Source organism: Microcaecilia unicolor, chromosome 9 (assembly GCF_901765095.1).
Source record: "Microcaecilia unicolor chromosome 9, aMicUni1.1, whole genome shotgun sequence".
NCBI lineage: Eukaryota > Metazoa > Chordata > Amphibia > Gymnophiona > Siphonopidae > Microcaecilia > Microcaecilia unicolor.
The window spans coordinates 7,546,911-7,563,220 of NC_044039.1; positions in this window are offsets into that span (position 1 = coordinate 7,546,911).

The window sequence follows — 16,310 nt, forward strand, 5'->3', positions numbered from 1 at the left end:
CCTGGCTCCTGCCAGAGTCGAGCCTTGTTCCTGGCTCCTGCCAGAGTCGAGCCTTGTTCCTGGCTCCTGCCAGAGTCGAGCCTTGTTCCTGGCTCCTGCCAGAGCCGAGCCTCGTTCCTGGCTCCTGCTAGAGCCGAGCCTTGTCCCTGCTTCCTCTCAAGCTGAGCTTTGTTCCTGACTCCTGCCAGAGCTGAGCTTTGTCCCTGGTTCCTGTCAAGCCAAGCCTTGCTCCTGAGATCCTACCTGGTCTAACTCTAGAGTTCCAGCTGTGCCAGCTTCCCTGATGTTGCCTCCCTTTGTGGACCTTGGTGGAGGATCTGTCTGCCATAATTGGACTTGCAGCTGTGGTCCAAGTGCTCACCACCTCAAAACACAACATGAGCACAACTTAATTGGCTCGTGATCTGTTAACCATCAATAACTGGATGTTAACACCAGTTAGGAATTGTGTGCTCATCTGGCTGAATGCTATTCTGTAATACTGGATGCCTAAGTCCCATAGTGTGGAACTCAAAAGGGGGTGAGGCCATGGGAGGGGCATGGGCAGGTCATGAGCGTTTCCAAAAGTTGCACGCAGTGTTATGAACTAATGGGTCTCATGCCCAACTTGGATGACGGGATTTGCACCAGGTTTCAGTAGGTGTAAGTTTAGAGCCCGGAATTGGGTGTGGGAATTGACCTCAAGCGCTATTCTGTAGAGGGTGCGAACATTTATACAATGTTCCCCTCTGAGTCTGTGGAGAGGCTAAGGAAATAAACAAATCAATATTCCAAAAGTGCTTGGCCTTTTCTGAAGATTCACTACTACTACTAATCATTTCTATAGTGCTACTAGACATATTTTAGCACTGTACATTTCATATGCAGGTACTTTCTCTGTCTCCAGAGGGCTCACAATCTAAAATATTTTTTTTTGTACCTGGGGTAATGGAGGGTTAAGTGACTTGCCCAAGTTCACAAGGGGCTGCAGTGGGAATTGAACCCAGGTTGCAAGGCTGAAGGCCCACTGCATTGGCCATTGGGCTACTCCTCCGCCTCCACCTTCCCTTTGGATGGATTTGGACCTTTGCAGAAGTCATGAAACCGTGAGGAACAAAGTCCAGAAATGACCAGCTCAGACTTCTTTCCATCCTGGCAGACATAAAACAGAGAAAAGAGTAGATCGGATATCAGTTTTCACAGCAGAAGCTCAGATACCTAGGGCAGGGACATTTAGAACTGATAATGTTCTTCCAAGTGGATAGATGAGCATTTCGCTGGAGTGTGTGGATAACAGGAGCTACTGGCACATCGAATCACAACAGACTGTTTACAATCACTGCACTTTCAAACCTGTAAATCTAACTGTACCAGCGTTACAGGAACCCCTTCTTTCCATCTGCACCTGCTCATTCCATTACTAGGTCACGTCATAAGACAGGACAGAGAGAACAAGAGAGAAAACATATTTTCACAGAACGAAAAAGCAGATGATAAGTCTTGAAATTAAATTACAAGCGATCCGAAGAACAAATCCTTCAGTGCAAAAGAGCCAAGAGGCAAAGTATCTCTTATTTCATTTAAAGTCACCTTGCAACGGTTGATCATAAAGGACACCGGCCCAAAAAAACTCCCTTACAAATTTAAGGGCCTTTACCAAAGGCCTTAGAGCACCCTGACACAGGTTTTTCCCCACACGCTAAGAACATTCTTACCAGTGGAGTAAAATGGCCAAATTTCCTTTTTTTTTTTTTTTGTATTAATGGCCATGCGCTAATTCTACCCTTAGCACATGGTCATTAAAACAGATTAGCGCATGAGCCCTTAATGCTATGCATTAAGTAGGTGTTAAGAGCTCACACGCTACAACACCCGCTAATCGGTTAGTGTGCAGCAATGTAGCTGCACTAACCAATTAATGCAGAACACACCCATTCTCCCCCCTCAGACTTGCCCCCTGTGTTAAGAAATAGCATGCACACATCCTGATATCGTCACAGGACGCCTCAGCACGCCCTGCGGCATGGCATTTTTGTAAGCACACGTTAATGCTTATCGCAGCTTTGTAAAAGGGCCAGTTAGATAGCTGATAATATTCTTAACCAGGGGCGTAGCTACTATTGGGCCACGGGGGCCTGGGCCCCTCAACCCCCCCCCTCCCGCCGTCAACCCGCCGTTGCCGTCTACTATCTTTGCTGGCGGGGACCCCAAGCCCCGCCAGCCAAAGTCTTCTTCTTTCGTTTGGTTTCTGAGTCTGACGTCCTGCACGTACAATGTGCACAGATCGCAAGGCTTCGTTCAGTTTCTGCGAGTCTGACGTGCAGGGCGTCAGACTCAGAAACCAAACAAAGGAAGAAGACTTTGGCTGGTGGGGGTTGGGGTCCCCCCGCCAGCAAAGGTAGCAGACGGTGACGGCGGGGGGGGGGGGTGTTGAGAGGGTGACCAGCAGGGGGGGGGTCAAAGTTGTTGTTGTTGGTGCTGGCAGCGGCAGTGGGTGTCGGCAAAGGTGTGGGGGGGGTGTTGGCGGCGCCGGGGTGGGGGCTAAAATGTGCCCCCTCACCTCGGGCTCTGGACCCCCCTCCCGCCGATGTCTGGCTATGCCCCTGTTCTTAACTCCTCTTTTCCACTGAGCAGTAGCTACACCTTTAAGCCAAAACCTGGCTTTCAACCAGGCCTTCATTTCATAAATTTACTGAGTTGCACAAACAGAAGACAGACTGGAGATATTTGTCCTATGGGATAAGAGAGCAGAGAGGCTCATCTCTGCAAACCCTGAAGGTGAAGAGAAGTAGGACAAGGACAATCAAAACAAAGAAAACTATAGTTAGGTAAATGAGTTTAATACACACTGTTCATAAAAACGTCATAAAAATCACACATACTCATAATAATCATAAAATACTATTATGATTATTATGAATATTTAGGATTTGTATGAATAGTGTATATTAAGCTGATTTACCTGAATATCACGTTCTTCTATTGATATTTGTCTCTGAACGCCAGGCTAACGCAGGGTCCAGCTGGCTCTTTTCCACAGAAATGTTACACGAATCTGCAAAATGGAGGGCAGACCAGAGCGACTTTAGCAACCCTTAAACACATAACACAGCTAATAAAAGCTGAGGCTTCTGTGTAATAAGGTCCAGCGTATCTCTTCCTTTGAACAAGTCAAGGCAAAGTGTGTCCCTGCACAATCTGTTCCTCCGGTTGGCCTCAAATAACTGGTGACCAGGATCTTGCCAATAGCTGTCCTCGAAAGTACGTGATTACTACAAGTGGCTCATTTTCCCTCATTCATAAGTGCTATGAAAGGGATGCATTACAATACAGTTTATAAAAGAAAAATAAGATGTTACCTGTTTTATTGGCCTAACTTAAATATCATTTTTGATTAGCTTTCGAAGGTAACCCTTCTTCTTCAGATCAATAGAAATAAAACAAAATAAAACGTGGAAAAGAAAATAAGATGATACCTTTTTTATTGGACATAATACATTTCTTGATTAGCTTTCGAAAGTTGCCCTTCTTCGTCAGATCGGAAATAAGCAAATGTTGGTAGATGACAGTATATATAAGTGAAACATCAAAGCATTTCAGTGACAGGATGGGGGTGGATAGGTGAGTGACAGGAAGAGTTGGGTGGATGAGGGACAGGGAGATATGCATGGAGATAGGAGGGTGACAAAGCAGTACAATTTTATGGTTTCTAATGGGCTAGAAAACCCAGATCTTTGTTAAGTCCTGTCTGGTGGGTGTCAACATATTTAATCATTCTGACTTCAAAGGTCTTACATTCCTGTATTGTTTTAAAGTTCCCTTTCAGGATTCTTACCATGAAATCACTGGTACAGTGTTCTGGTTTTGTAAAGTGCTGCCCCACAGGTGTGACATCCTGGCTGGCACTGGCATTTTTCATATGATGTCTATGTAAATTAAATCTTTAGCATCTGGCTTGTTTCTCCAATATAGCATCCTTCGTCACATTGTTTTACACTGAATGATGTATACCACATTGGAAGATGAGCACTTGAAAGATTCCATAATGTTAAATATTTTTCCTTTGTGAATGACCGTGAGGTCCTGTGAAATGTTTTGGCATAGTTTGCAGCTGGATATATTGCAAGGATGTGTGCCCTTCTCTTCTTTTTCAGTCTGTGTTGGGAGTTTACTTCTGATTAGCTAATTAGCTCAGATCAGAAATAAGCAAATGTTGATAAATAACAGTTTGTATAAGTGAAACACCAAAGCATTCCAGTGACAGTTTCACAGGAAGAGGGTGGGGTGGGTAAGGTGAGAAACAGGGGTTGCTGGGTGGATGAGAGACTGGGAGAGACACATGGTGGAGATAAGAGGGTGACAAAGCAGTAGAATGCGCAACACAGTTTATGGAATTGCAGTCATGAAATGAAGGTTAATTGGGCGATTGGTTATCACAAGCAGTGCAATGAGTGGGCACTACAGGCAGCTGAGAGACTGTATCTTCCCGTGTTATGTGCAAACACTGTGCCAGGTCACATGATTTATTGTGCATTGATGTGCAGGGCCAGGTCACATGATCTATTGTGCATTGATGTGCAATTAGTTATCACAAGCAGTGCAAAGAGTGAGCACTACAGGCAGCTGAGAGACTGTATCATCTAGTGTTACATGCAAACACTGTGCCAGGTCACATGATCTATTGTGCATTGATGTGCAGGGTCAGGTCACATGATCTATTGTGCATTGATGTGTGATTAGTTATCACAAGCAGTCCAATGTGTGGACACTACAGGCACCCGAGAGACTGTATCATCTAGTGTTATGTGCAAACACTGTTCCAGGTCACATGATCTATTGTGCATTGATGTGCAATTAGTTATCACAAGCAGTCCAATGAGTCAGCACTACAGGAAGCACTGTGCCATTGTAGGCTGCCTTTTACCATCTACACCAGACTGTTGCAAGCTGATTTTCAATTTAGTGAAAATGAATTTTATGGTACCATTTCTTTCTTCTGCCTAATTGCCCTGCAGCACTGATTTTTATATTTGGACATGGTTTTCACCTTTCACCTTTTCATCTGCCAATAGCCTTTAAATGGATCATGTTAAACATGTTTGGTTCCTTTCCAACGGTCAGGTATTTAGTAGTAGAATAGGAGGGATGTATATATACAGTTGCCCTTTTGTACAGTCACTGATTTCAGCAGGGATTAAACAGGGGTCACATTTCATGAGGGAAGCTGGTCCTTTAAGTTAGACTGAAATGGTTTTCTTTTTCATGCGCTGTGCTGCGTGTCAGGTGAAATCAGTTCGTACCCACTAATCCTCAACAGCTGATTCCTCTGGAGGGAAGTTGGTCACCAGAATTATCGTGTAAGGTAAGACTGTGAGGATCTGAATTTATTCATCTGTACTTTTCATCTTCCCACCAGATATAGATAGGAGATTTTAAAATACTGGGCTAAAAATATTGAAACACCCATGGTATAATTTACTGCCAAGGACGCTGAATAAGGAAGCCTCTTCCAGGAATATATGACGCTTTCCTAAGAGATTTATAATCGGTGCTTGACAGAGGCCACATCTGTATCCTCAGTCTTGTTAAGAATCACCCACAAGACCTAGTCCATGCGGAACATTAATCAATGTGGAAGCTAAATTTCAGTAAATGAAAGAAATTGGCAATAGAACTGGTTCTTTTTGGGGGGGGATGCTGTGGACACAGTGGTCAGTCCCAGGGGCGTACTACTACTATTAAACATTTCTATAGCGCTACTAGACTTACGCAGCGCTGTACAAATCAACATGAAAAGACAGTCCCTGCTCAACAGAGCTTACAATCTAAATTGGACAGACGAACAGACAGCTAGGGGAGGGGAAATTGCAGTGGTAGGGGTGATAAGTGAGGGTGTTGAGTAAGAGAGTCATGGTTAGGAGTCGAAAGCAGTAGCAAAGAGGTGGGCTTTAAGCCTAGACTTGAAGACAGCCAGAGACTGAGCCTGACGTACTGGCTCAGGGAGTCTATTCCAGGCATAGGGAGCAGCGAGATAGAAGGAACGGAGCCGGGAGTTAGCAGTGGGGGAGAAGGGGGACGACAGGAGACATTTACCCAGCGAACGGAGTTCACGGGGAGGAGTGTAGGGAGAGATGAGAGCGGAAAGGTACTGAGGAGCTGCGGAGTGGATGCACTTGTAGGTCAAAAGGAGAAGTCTGAACCGTATGCGGAAGCGGATAGGGAGCCAGTGAAGCGACTTGAGGAGAGGGCTAACGTGAGTATAGCGATTCTGGTGGAATATAAGACGCGCAGCAGAGATTTGGACAGATTGAAGAGGAGATAGATGGCTGAGCGGGAGACCAGCGAGAAGCAAATTGCAGTAGTCTAGGCGAGAGGTGATAAGGGTTGTGGGTAAGGGTTTTGGTAGCGTCCTCGGAGAGGAAAGGGCGAATTTTGTTAATATTATAGAGAAAGAAACGACAGGTTTTGGCAATCTGCTGAATATGAGCAAAGAAGGAGAGAGCGGAGTCAAAGATGACTCCAAGGTTGCGCGCAGACGGGACAGGGAGGATGAGAGTGTTATCTACCGAAATAGAGAATGGGGGGAGAGGAGAGGCAGGTTTAGGGGGAAAGAGGAGAAGCTCGGTTTTGGTCATGTTTAGTTTCAGGTGGCGGTGAGACAGGCAGGCCGATACTTTGGTCTGGATTTCAGCTGAGATACCCGGTGTGGAGAGGTAGATCTGGGTATCATCAGCGTAGGTGGTATTGAAAGCCATGGGATGGCGTAGCCAGACAACAGATTTTGGGTGGGCAAGGCAAAAGAAATGGGTGGGCACCAAGTGTTGTCTCCCCCCCCCCCCCCCCCCACCAAAAAGTATCTCAGATGGCTGGAAAACACTTCTTTCCACCTTGGCCGTCTGCAGCAGGCATGCGCTGAAAACCGAGCTTGTGCAGGTGCCGGTATCGTGGTGAGTGTTGTTTTCGTTACCATCAGGGGGAAGCAGTGGCGTAGGAAGGGGGGGGGGCGGTGGGGCAGTCCGCCCCGGGTGCACGCCGCTGGGGGGGTGTCAGCTCCGCTGGTTCACTGCTCTCTCTGCCCCGGAACAGGTTACAGGCCACCTGCAGTTGTTATTTTTTTAAATCAGCTGTGCGAACAATAATTAAAAAAAAAAAAACCCCAACAATCCACATATTTAGCACCGGTATGACCAGCACTTCACTAAGCTCTGGACAGTGGCAATATTGACTCCACTGTCTGGATACCTAAGCAGAGAAAGTTAGGACAGCCTTTTGCTATCCAGTAAGTGGACTCTTGCTGCTAACCGTTCGTTTTATCTCGCTGCACCTCACGCCTGGAATAAGCTTCCCGAGCCTGTTCGTCTAGCTCTGTCGTTGGTCGTTTTCAAGTTCAGGCTAAAAGCCCACCTCTTTGACACTGCTTTTGACTCCTAACCTCTACTCACTTGCCCTGTACCCCACCTCTTTAATTCCCTTACCTCTTAGTTGTTCTGTCTGTTTACCTGTCTTATTTAGATTGTGAGCTCATTGAGCAGGGACTGTCTTTTCATGTTTAATGTTCAGCGCTGCGTATGCCTAGTGGCGCTATAGAAGTGATAAGTAGTAGTAGTAACCAACCTGGCCTCTCTTTCACTCTGCCCCCATTCCTTACTGGCAGTCTGCAATGGTTTCAGTAGCGGGGGGGGGGGGGGGGGGGGGGGGGGGGGGGGGAGAGGGGCAACATTCCCTGGCCCGGCCTCCAAGGTGGGGCCCAGTGCCAGCAAGCTTCTTCCTGCCTGCCTGCTTCTGGGTCTGTCTCTCTCCTGCTCCTGTGTTCCAGGACCTGGATGATTGTATTAATGTGATAACCCGGGTGACCCAGGATATTGTGTTAATGAAATCAGCCGGGTCCTGGCATAAAGGAGCAGGAGACAAGACCGAGGGAGGAGTAGTCAGACACAGGAAAGTAAGGGAGTGGGTGGGGGCAGCATCCTGAATGTGGGGGTTAGCCCGTGGGGGGGGGGGTGAAGCATGGCGGCCCAAGTGGGGGACATGGCGTTTGGCAGTCCTGCCCCGGGCCCAGCTGTGTCTCTTAGTGGCCCTGTCTGCAGCGCTTATATCTGGATAGCAAGGACTGCTATTGGGCTGTGCATCTGAATATTGGACCTGTTGTTTTGAAGGGTAGGACCGCTCACAGGAAAAAAACAGATGTCCAATTTGCAGCCCCAAACCTTGGAAGCAGCATTCAAAAAGGGGAAACTGCCTGCATAGTTTCCTTTGGAAAACTGACAACATAGTCAACAGATATAAAGTAACCAAAAAACTTTGCAGCTTTTCAAAAACTGCCCCTGCATTGAGAGACCACAGCAGCGTATCTGGCACGTAGATTGGGAAGCTTGCCAACATATACAGCTCAGAAATTCAGCGGGTGGTTAGAGTTTCTTCCAGCTTGAAATAGACTTTTCCTGGAAGGGTCTTGAGCCTCTGCAGTTTTAAACATACTGCAAAAAGCCAGGCATAGTTGACTTTTCTTTTTTTTTTTCATGACATGTTCTGTAGAAGCTAAGCCAGAATATATAACACATGAAAGCTACACAACCATTTCATTCATATCAATAGACTCCTCTGTACCCTGTACCGTAAGATTCTGTTGATTAGCTATTTATCGGACAATGACTGTATGGACACACAAAATGTTCTATTGAGGTGCTCAAACACAGAGAAAATAAGCACGGATGCCGCTACTGACATATTTCAATTCTGTCATGGCTATTGCTCTGTGTTATCACAAGCAGTCCAACATGTGGTCTTTACAGACAGCTGAGAGACTGGGGGCTCATTTTCAAAGCACCTAGGCTTACAAAGTTCTGCAGAGGGGCATTTTCCATAGTATGTCTAAGTCGGACTTTGGACATTTTGCGCTACACATACCAAATCCGAATAGGAAATATACCATTTTTGAAAAAAGAAAAAGCCGATCTTTTTTTCCCCCCCGAAAATATCATTTCTAACAAGGTTTTGTGCTTCATGCATTTATCTTTTTAGGCCATTTTTGGAAAAACAAAAATACACAAGTTAAAAATGCACAAAAAAATCAAGCCATTGAGATGTGTGTGTGTGGGGGGGGGGGGGGGGCAGCATTTTTAGCAGACTGGTCCTCCAGAATCCCAGGATAGCAATGGGGCACCCAACTATACGGTAAAAAGTACAGACGCGAGACGCCGATTAGTGCTTCCCTTGTCTATACTGTTTCGAGTTTGATCTTAGCGCTTCAAGGTTTCCGAAGAGAAAATCGGAGAGTCGTTTTCACAGATGCTTCGTTACAGTTTTTCAATAAGTTTTTCCACATACAAATACACAAACCGTCCAATGTAGAAATAGAGAAAGAGACTGCACATGGTGAAGAGACTCCTGATGCAGGCCTGACCGGCCGAAACACAGCTGTGTCGAGTCTCAATCACCCCTTTTTTGTATTTTTATAATAATTTTTTTAAATATTTATATTATTAGTGTCATCTAGTTTCATTATTTTTTTCTACAATTTTTTTTCCTTTTTTACCTTTTAGTCATCTTCGCTGTTTTGTCCATTGCCTGTTTTTTTGCGAAGACTGGTTTCTTCTGTGTTTTTTTCGCACCCAACTATACACCACTACAATAGCCCTTATGGGTGAAGAGGGCACCTATATGTGGGTACAGTGGGTTTCTGGTGAGTTTTAGAAGGCTCACAATTCCCACCACAAGTGTAACAGGCAGGGGGAGATATGAGCCTGGGTTCATCTGTCTACAGCGCCTACTCCAGGGACCTGTATGCTGCTATAATGGACCTGGCTATAACATCTGAGGCTGTCATAGAGGCTGGGGAGTACTACTTTTATTCACATTTTTGGGAGGTGGGAGGGGGTCAGTGATCACTGAGGGAGTAATCCTTCTAGTGGTCATCTGATCATTTAGGGCACCTTTTTGTGTCCTATTCATTAAAAAAAACAGTTGTACACCAAAATGTTGACATTTTCGTCCTAGACATTTTGGTTTTGTTCCATTATGGCTGTAAAATGTCCATGCCTAATCCTACCTTTGAAATGACCTCAACACGCCCCCTTGCAATTTGGATGCACTGCAGACGAAATGCATAGATTTGACATCTGCAAAACAGGTTTTGGAAATACCGATTTGGACGTTTTATGTATTTATTTGTAACACTTATACCCCGCGCTTTCCCACTTATTAGCAGGCTCAATGCGGCTTACATAGAATATCAGGTTTACAAAGTAACATAGAATGGATAACAACTGTAATATAGTGTATAAAGAGGTGGACAATTAGATGTGGGTAAGTAAGATGGGTAAGGGAGGAGGGTGGAGAGGTAGGGAGAGGGTGAATATTGGGATAGTGTGTTGTTAATTAAGGAAGAATGCATAATGAGGGTTGGAAGAGAGATGAATTTAGAAAAGGATTAAGTAGGGAAGCATAGTCCAGGTTCTGTCTTATAGTCTGATCCGGGTAGCGCAGATCAGGGGTGTGCTGGTAAATTTTTATCAAAGGGCTCTCTCTCCGGGCATAGCCGGCCCTGAAATTCTTTTTTTGGGGGGGAATACATGCCTCTCTCTCTCCTCCCTTGTGCGGGCATGCTAGCCATACCTTTGTAGAGCCCCACCAGCCAATAAATGGACTGCCACCATTCTCTGCCGCTTGTGTCTGGCTCTGAGCAGCATGATGGAACCTTCTTGCGCTTGCATGAAAAGTCCAAGCCTGATGCTCAGAGTCAGAAACAAGGAGCAGGGGGCAGCAGCAGTCTATTTACTTGTCTGGTGGGGCCAACATCACTGCCAGCAAAGTAAAAGAGAATTCAGGAGGGGGCCCAAGCCCACATTTTGGGAGTCAGTTGTTAAAGTAGCCATGGGGAGGCCTACTTTAACAACCGGCTCCCAAAATTCTTAAAAACTTAACAAACGGCTCTTGCGAGCCCGTGAGAGCCCGCTCCAGCACACCACTGGCGCAGATGGACTCCAAATTTAAGTTAGGTCATTTGCATAGGCTTGCTTGAAGAGGTAAGTTTTTAGCAGCTTTCGGAAGGAAATGTTTTGAGAAGAAATCCGCCCAAATGGTGCTTAATGACACTTTTTGGATGTTTTTCTCTTTCAATAATAAGCCCCAGAGTAACATCTGTAACTTTGTAAGTCTATGTGCTTTGAAAATGAGCCTCAACATCTTCCGGTGTTATGTACAAACACCAGGTCACACGATCTATTGTGCATCGATGTGCGATTAATCATTTTCAAAGGTTTTCTAACTCAAATGTTTAACGAAACTCACACTGCTTGACCTGCTGTCTGTTGCTGTATTCTGTACGAGAATCAACTTGACATGCTTGCACTATCAAACAATACATTTCCAGTCTCAAGCACGTTTGGAAAAACATTTTCTCTTTTTCTTTCTCCTGTCCCCTAATTCTTTTTCTCGTACTTTTTGGATCTTGTCTGAGTAGACAATGCAGCCCTTTTTCAATGTTCCACTTCTCTTTTTACTGCTTTTCTTGGGTTTTCTGAACTTTTTTTTTTAATGATTATTTACAATCATTTTTAGTGTAATCTAATAAAGAATTTGATTTAATTTTACAGCAGATCAGGCAATGCTATCCATTGCTTGCAAATTCTTTTGGCGTTGATTGGCCTTTTTGTCTAAGGACCTGATTTTTCAAAGCAATTTAAGCCGGCAGCATAGGCTCCTATCAATTAAATTTGGGCTCTGAGGACCAGCTGCCATTATTCAGCGGCACTAAATCGGGCAGAGCTGCTGAATATCGGCCCTAAGTGGCCATTTTGAAAGTGGGCAGGAGAGGAGTGTTGAGGAGGAGTCAGGAGGACCACACAAGTAGCAAGTCCTAATTTTGTCTGGATAGCAATGCGGGAGCTGGCACTGAATACCAGCTAGAACCTCCCTCCCCCGCTCCCCCCCCCCCCCCCCACGGGTTGTAGCCTGATAAGTTGCAATAATGAAGCTGATCCACTTCCTTCTCACCCTGCAACAATGTCTGATCCCCCTACAACCTGCCTCCCGTAAACATGTCCAATCCCTCTCTATCCTTCCCCTATATCAATGTCGGATCCTCCTCTCTCCCATCCCTACACCAAGGTCCAACACCCCTCCCCACCCCCCCCCCCCCCCCCCCCAGTAGCTGCCCCCCCAGGCCTACATTACACTCCCTGATGGTATAGTGGTTTAGGCCAGGCAGGAGCGAACCCCACTTGCTCTTTCCTGTAGCAGCTCAAGCTGTAAAATTGCTACCCTGACCTCTAGTGGTAGTCTTGTAGTACTGTTGCTAGAAGTCAACCTTCCATATAAATATTTTGAGGCGAGGTTGGGAGGGGCGTCTGCTATTGAGGAGGGTGTCGCAAGGGATCTCAGAATCAAGGGGAGGGGGATAAAAGTACTGATCCCCTTAAGTGGGTCCCAGTTACAGAATTGCCTGTTTGCGTAACCTAGGGTCTGGATTAAGTGGCATGACCTGCTATGTTAGTCCCCTCAAAGAGGAGAAAATGTCTGTTTTAATCGTCCCCACAAAAGTAAGCCTCTAATCCCTTATTTGTCCTGCTTGTCTGACTCAAATAGATTGTAAGCTCTGCTAAGCAGGGACTGTCTCATACGTGTTTAATGTACAGCGCTGAGTATGTGTAGTAGCACTACAGAAATTATAAGTAGCAGTAGTAATAGTGGAAAATACAAGTCAATAAGCAAAACAATAGGAATTGATCCCTTTCTTGGATTAACTTAATGTATGTATTGACTTTCTTCTTGGAGCTAGCATTCCCGTCATCAAAGCTAAAGATGTTGCTGCCTCAGGGCCTTGAAATAAAGGGAATAAATTGAATGACGTTTTCCTTTTAAAAGTTCTTAATGTTTAATCAAATGCAGCATGACCAGGGTTCCCTGGGTTCTGGGAGGGACACAGGCACACAAAAGCCATCTGGTGCTTAAGTAACAGAGTATCAATTACTGCGTTACACAGCTGTCGGACGACTTCAAGCCACAGTCATATTTTTATTAGGTGGCTGTTGTATTTTCTGAATAATGTCTTTGCCTTTTAAAAAAAAATTAACAGAAATACAGGCTGCATTTGGAAGGCTGGAGCCATTGTTAAACATTCGGACAGGATGACAGCTGTGTCTACCTGCTTAGGCAGAAGCACTTATACAGGCCACAGAGCAGGTGTAAATGCTTGCACTGAAATTCGGAAGATATGCGCATAACTTAGGGATATGTCTACCAAAGGGTGTTTAAGCCCTAAGAGCTGCTGTCTTATGGACACTTAGCTCATAGCAATTGGAATGTGCTAGATGGGTAACATGTCTCCGCCGAATCTTCGCCCTGACACGCCCCCTCCAGAAAATAAATACAAAAAATAAATAAATACTGCATGCATAGCATGCACGAACAGGTTGCTTACTGCAAAGCGCTTTGCAGTAAGCATTTTTACACATGCTGAGCATGCATTAGGGCTTAAAATGCTTACTGCAAAGCACGTTAAAGTGTTTTGCAGTAAGTAACTTGTTCGTGCATGCTAAGCATGCAGTATTTATTTTTTTTATTTTATTTTTTTCTGGAGGGGGCGTATCAGGGCAGAGATTGGTCGGAGACATGTTATCCATCTAGCACATTCCAATTGCCATGTGCTAAGTGTCCATAAGACAGCAGCTCTTACTGCCTCCTAAATGGGAGACTAAACATCAAAAATCATGGAAACACTACACATCCAAAAAAAACAATCACATCATCAAAACAGGAAACACTTTTTTTCAGGAATTTCTGATTTAAAAAGGAGTGGGAAAAAAAGCCTCAGCAGTCAAAGGTAATCACCATTGGCTGTGCATAACCCACTTGATCAAAAGTCGAGGCTCCTTCTGACTGTGACCAATCACTGGCTAAAAAAAACCTCCAAATTATTTTCAATTCAGCTTTGCTTGTTTAATTCAATTTAGTTTCTTCTGCTGGACCAATTTCACCTTTCAAAGGCAATGGAAATATCTTTTGGTTTCCACACAGTGGTGTGATATTTATTATTATTATTTGTTGCATTTGTATCCCACATTTTCCCACCTATTTGCAGGCTCAATGTGGCTTACATTGTTCCGTAATGGCGATCGCCATTTCCGGAATGAGAAATACAGAGTGGTATTGCGTTAAAGTTCATGAGTGACAGAATAGATTAAGCAATCAAGGATAGAGAATTCATTTTCGTAATGAGAAATAAAGTGGTATTGCGTTAAAGTTCATACCTGGCAGAATAATTTAGGCAGTCAAGTATAGAGAGTTCGGTTTTGTCCAGTTCTGGTATGGGTTGTGTTGTCTGGTATTTAGGATGGATCATTGTGGTACGCCATTTTGAACAGGTTGGTTTTTTAGTAGTTTTCCGAAATTAGTTATGCCGTGTATTGCTTTTGTGGCTTTTGGTAGTGCGTTCCACAGTTGCGTGCTTATGTAGGAGAAGCTGGATGCATATTTATTTATTTATTTATTTGTAACATTTATACCCCGCACTTTCCCACTCACTAGCAGGTTCAATGCAGCTTACATAGTAAGTCATGTTAACAAAGTGCTATAAAATGGATGTAGCTATAATATTGTAAGTAGAGAGGTAATCATTTATGTGTGGATAGGTAAGATGTGGAGGAGTGGCCTAGTGGTTAGGGTGGTGGACTTTGGTCCTGGGGAACTGAGGAACAGTTTGATTCCCACTTCAGGCACAGGCAGCTCCTTGTGACTCTGGGCAAGTCACTTAACCTTCCATTGCCCCATGTAAGCCGCATTGAGCCTGCCATGAGTGGGAAAGCGCAGGGTACAAACCTAACAAAAATAAAATAGATACTATTGGAGATTCCACGTGGAATGTTGCTACTATTGGAGGTTCTACATGGAATGTTGCTATTCCACTAGCAACATTCCATGTAGAAGGCTGCGCAGGCTTCTGTTTCTGTGACATCAGACTCACAGAAGCAGAAGCCTGCGCGGCCACATTGGTGATCTGCAAGGGCCGACTTCTACATGGAATGTTGCTAGTGGAATAGCAACATTCCATGTAGAACCTCCAATAGTAGCAACAGTGGAGGAGTGGCCTAGTGGTTAGGGTGGTGGGCTTTGGTCCTGAGGAGCTGAGTTCAATTCCCACTTCAGGCACAGGCAGCTCCTTGTGACTCTGGGCAAGTCACTTAACCCTCCATTGCCCCATGTAAGCCGCATTGAGCCTGCCATGAGCGGGAAAGCGCGGGGTAGAAATGTAACAACAAAAAATAAGATAGACATAAAGGAGGAAGGACGAGTTGGGAATTAACATGTAGTTCAGTAAGTGTGAGGGAGGGATAGGGAGGGGGTTTATTAAATTGTGTAGGAAGAGGTAAGGAGAGGGATAATATAGAGGGGAAAAATGAGGAGCATATTCTAGATTCTGTTAATCTGGTCCGGTAGTAAATAAGATATGTTGATTTGTGCATATGTTATGTGTAAGGGCAGCTTCTTATGTTGTGCTGGTAGCATTTAAATTATAGTAGGATCCCTACCCTTATATTAGCAACACACCATCTGTTCTATACTGAAATTTATGCAGATGGAGACCTTAAATTTACTACCAGTCTTTATGGAAAATAAGCTTTGCCGAACCAGTTAATGAAGTACTGAATGCCATTTGCAAACCCCTTTATGAACAATGAACTCATACATCTATCAAATTCTGGGATTAAATAGAAATGAACGTTTACGAGGAAACACTTAATAGCTACTAATTAAACAGATCAATCACTAGCAATGGTTTAATTGCAGTTTTCAACATAAAATTTATTGGTAATGAGTTGCATGTAGCATTATTCATACCCAACATGTGTTTTGCACGGGGAAGAGGGTCCAGGAGCTACTCCCTGCTCTTTTGGGCTTTCAGCTCAATCAGAATTTGCTACAACTACATAAATACAGAAGTATTGCCACACTAGGACAAGCCCAGCATCCTGTTTCCAACAGTGGCCAATCCAGGTCACAAGTACCTGGTAGAAACCCAAATAGTAGCAACGTTCCATGTAGAACCCCAAAGAGTAGCAAGATTCTAGAATTCTAAAGAATAACAAGATTCCATGCAGAATTTCAAAATGTAGCAACGTTCCATGAAGAACCCCAAAGAGTAGTAAGATTCCATTTAGAATCTCAAGTACATAAGTGTTGCCATACTGGGACAGACCAAAGGTCCATCAAGCCCAGCATCCTGTTTCCAACAGTGGCCAATCCAGGTCACAAATACCTGGCAAGATCCCAAAAAAGTACAAAACATTTTATGCTGCTTATCCCAGAAATAAGCAGTGGATTTTCCAACCTTT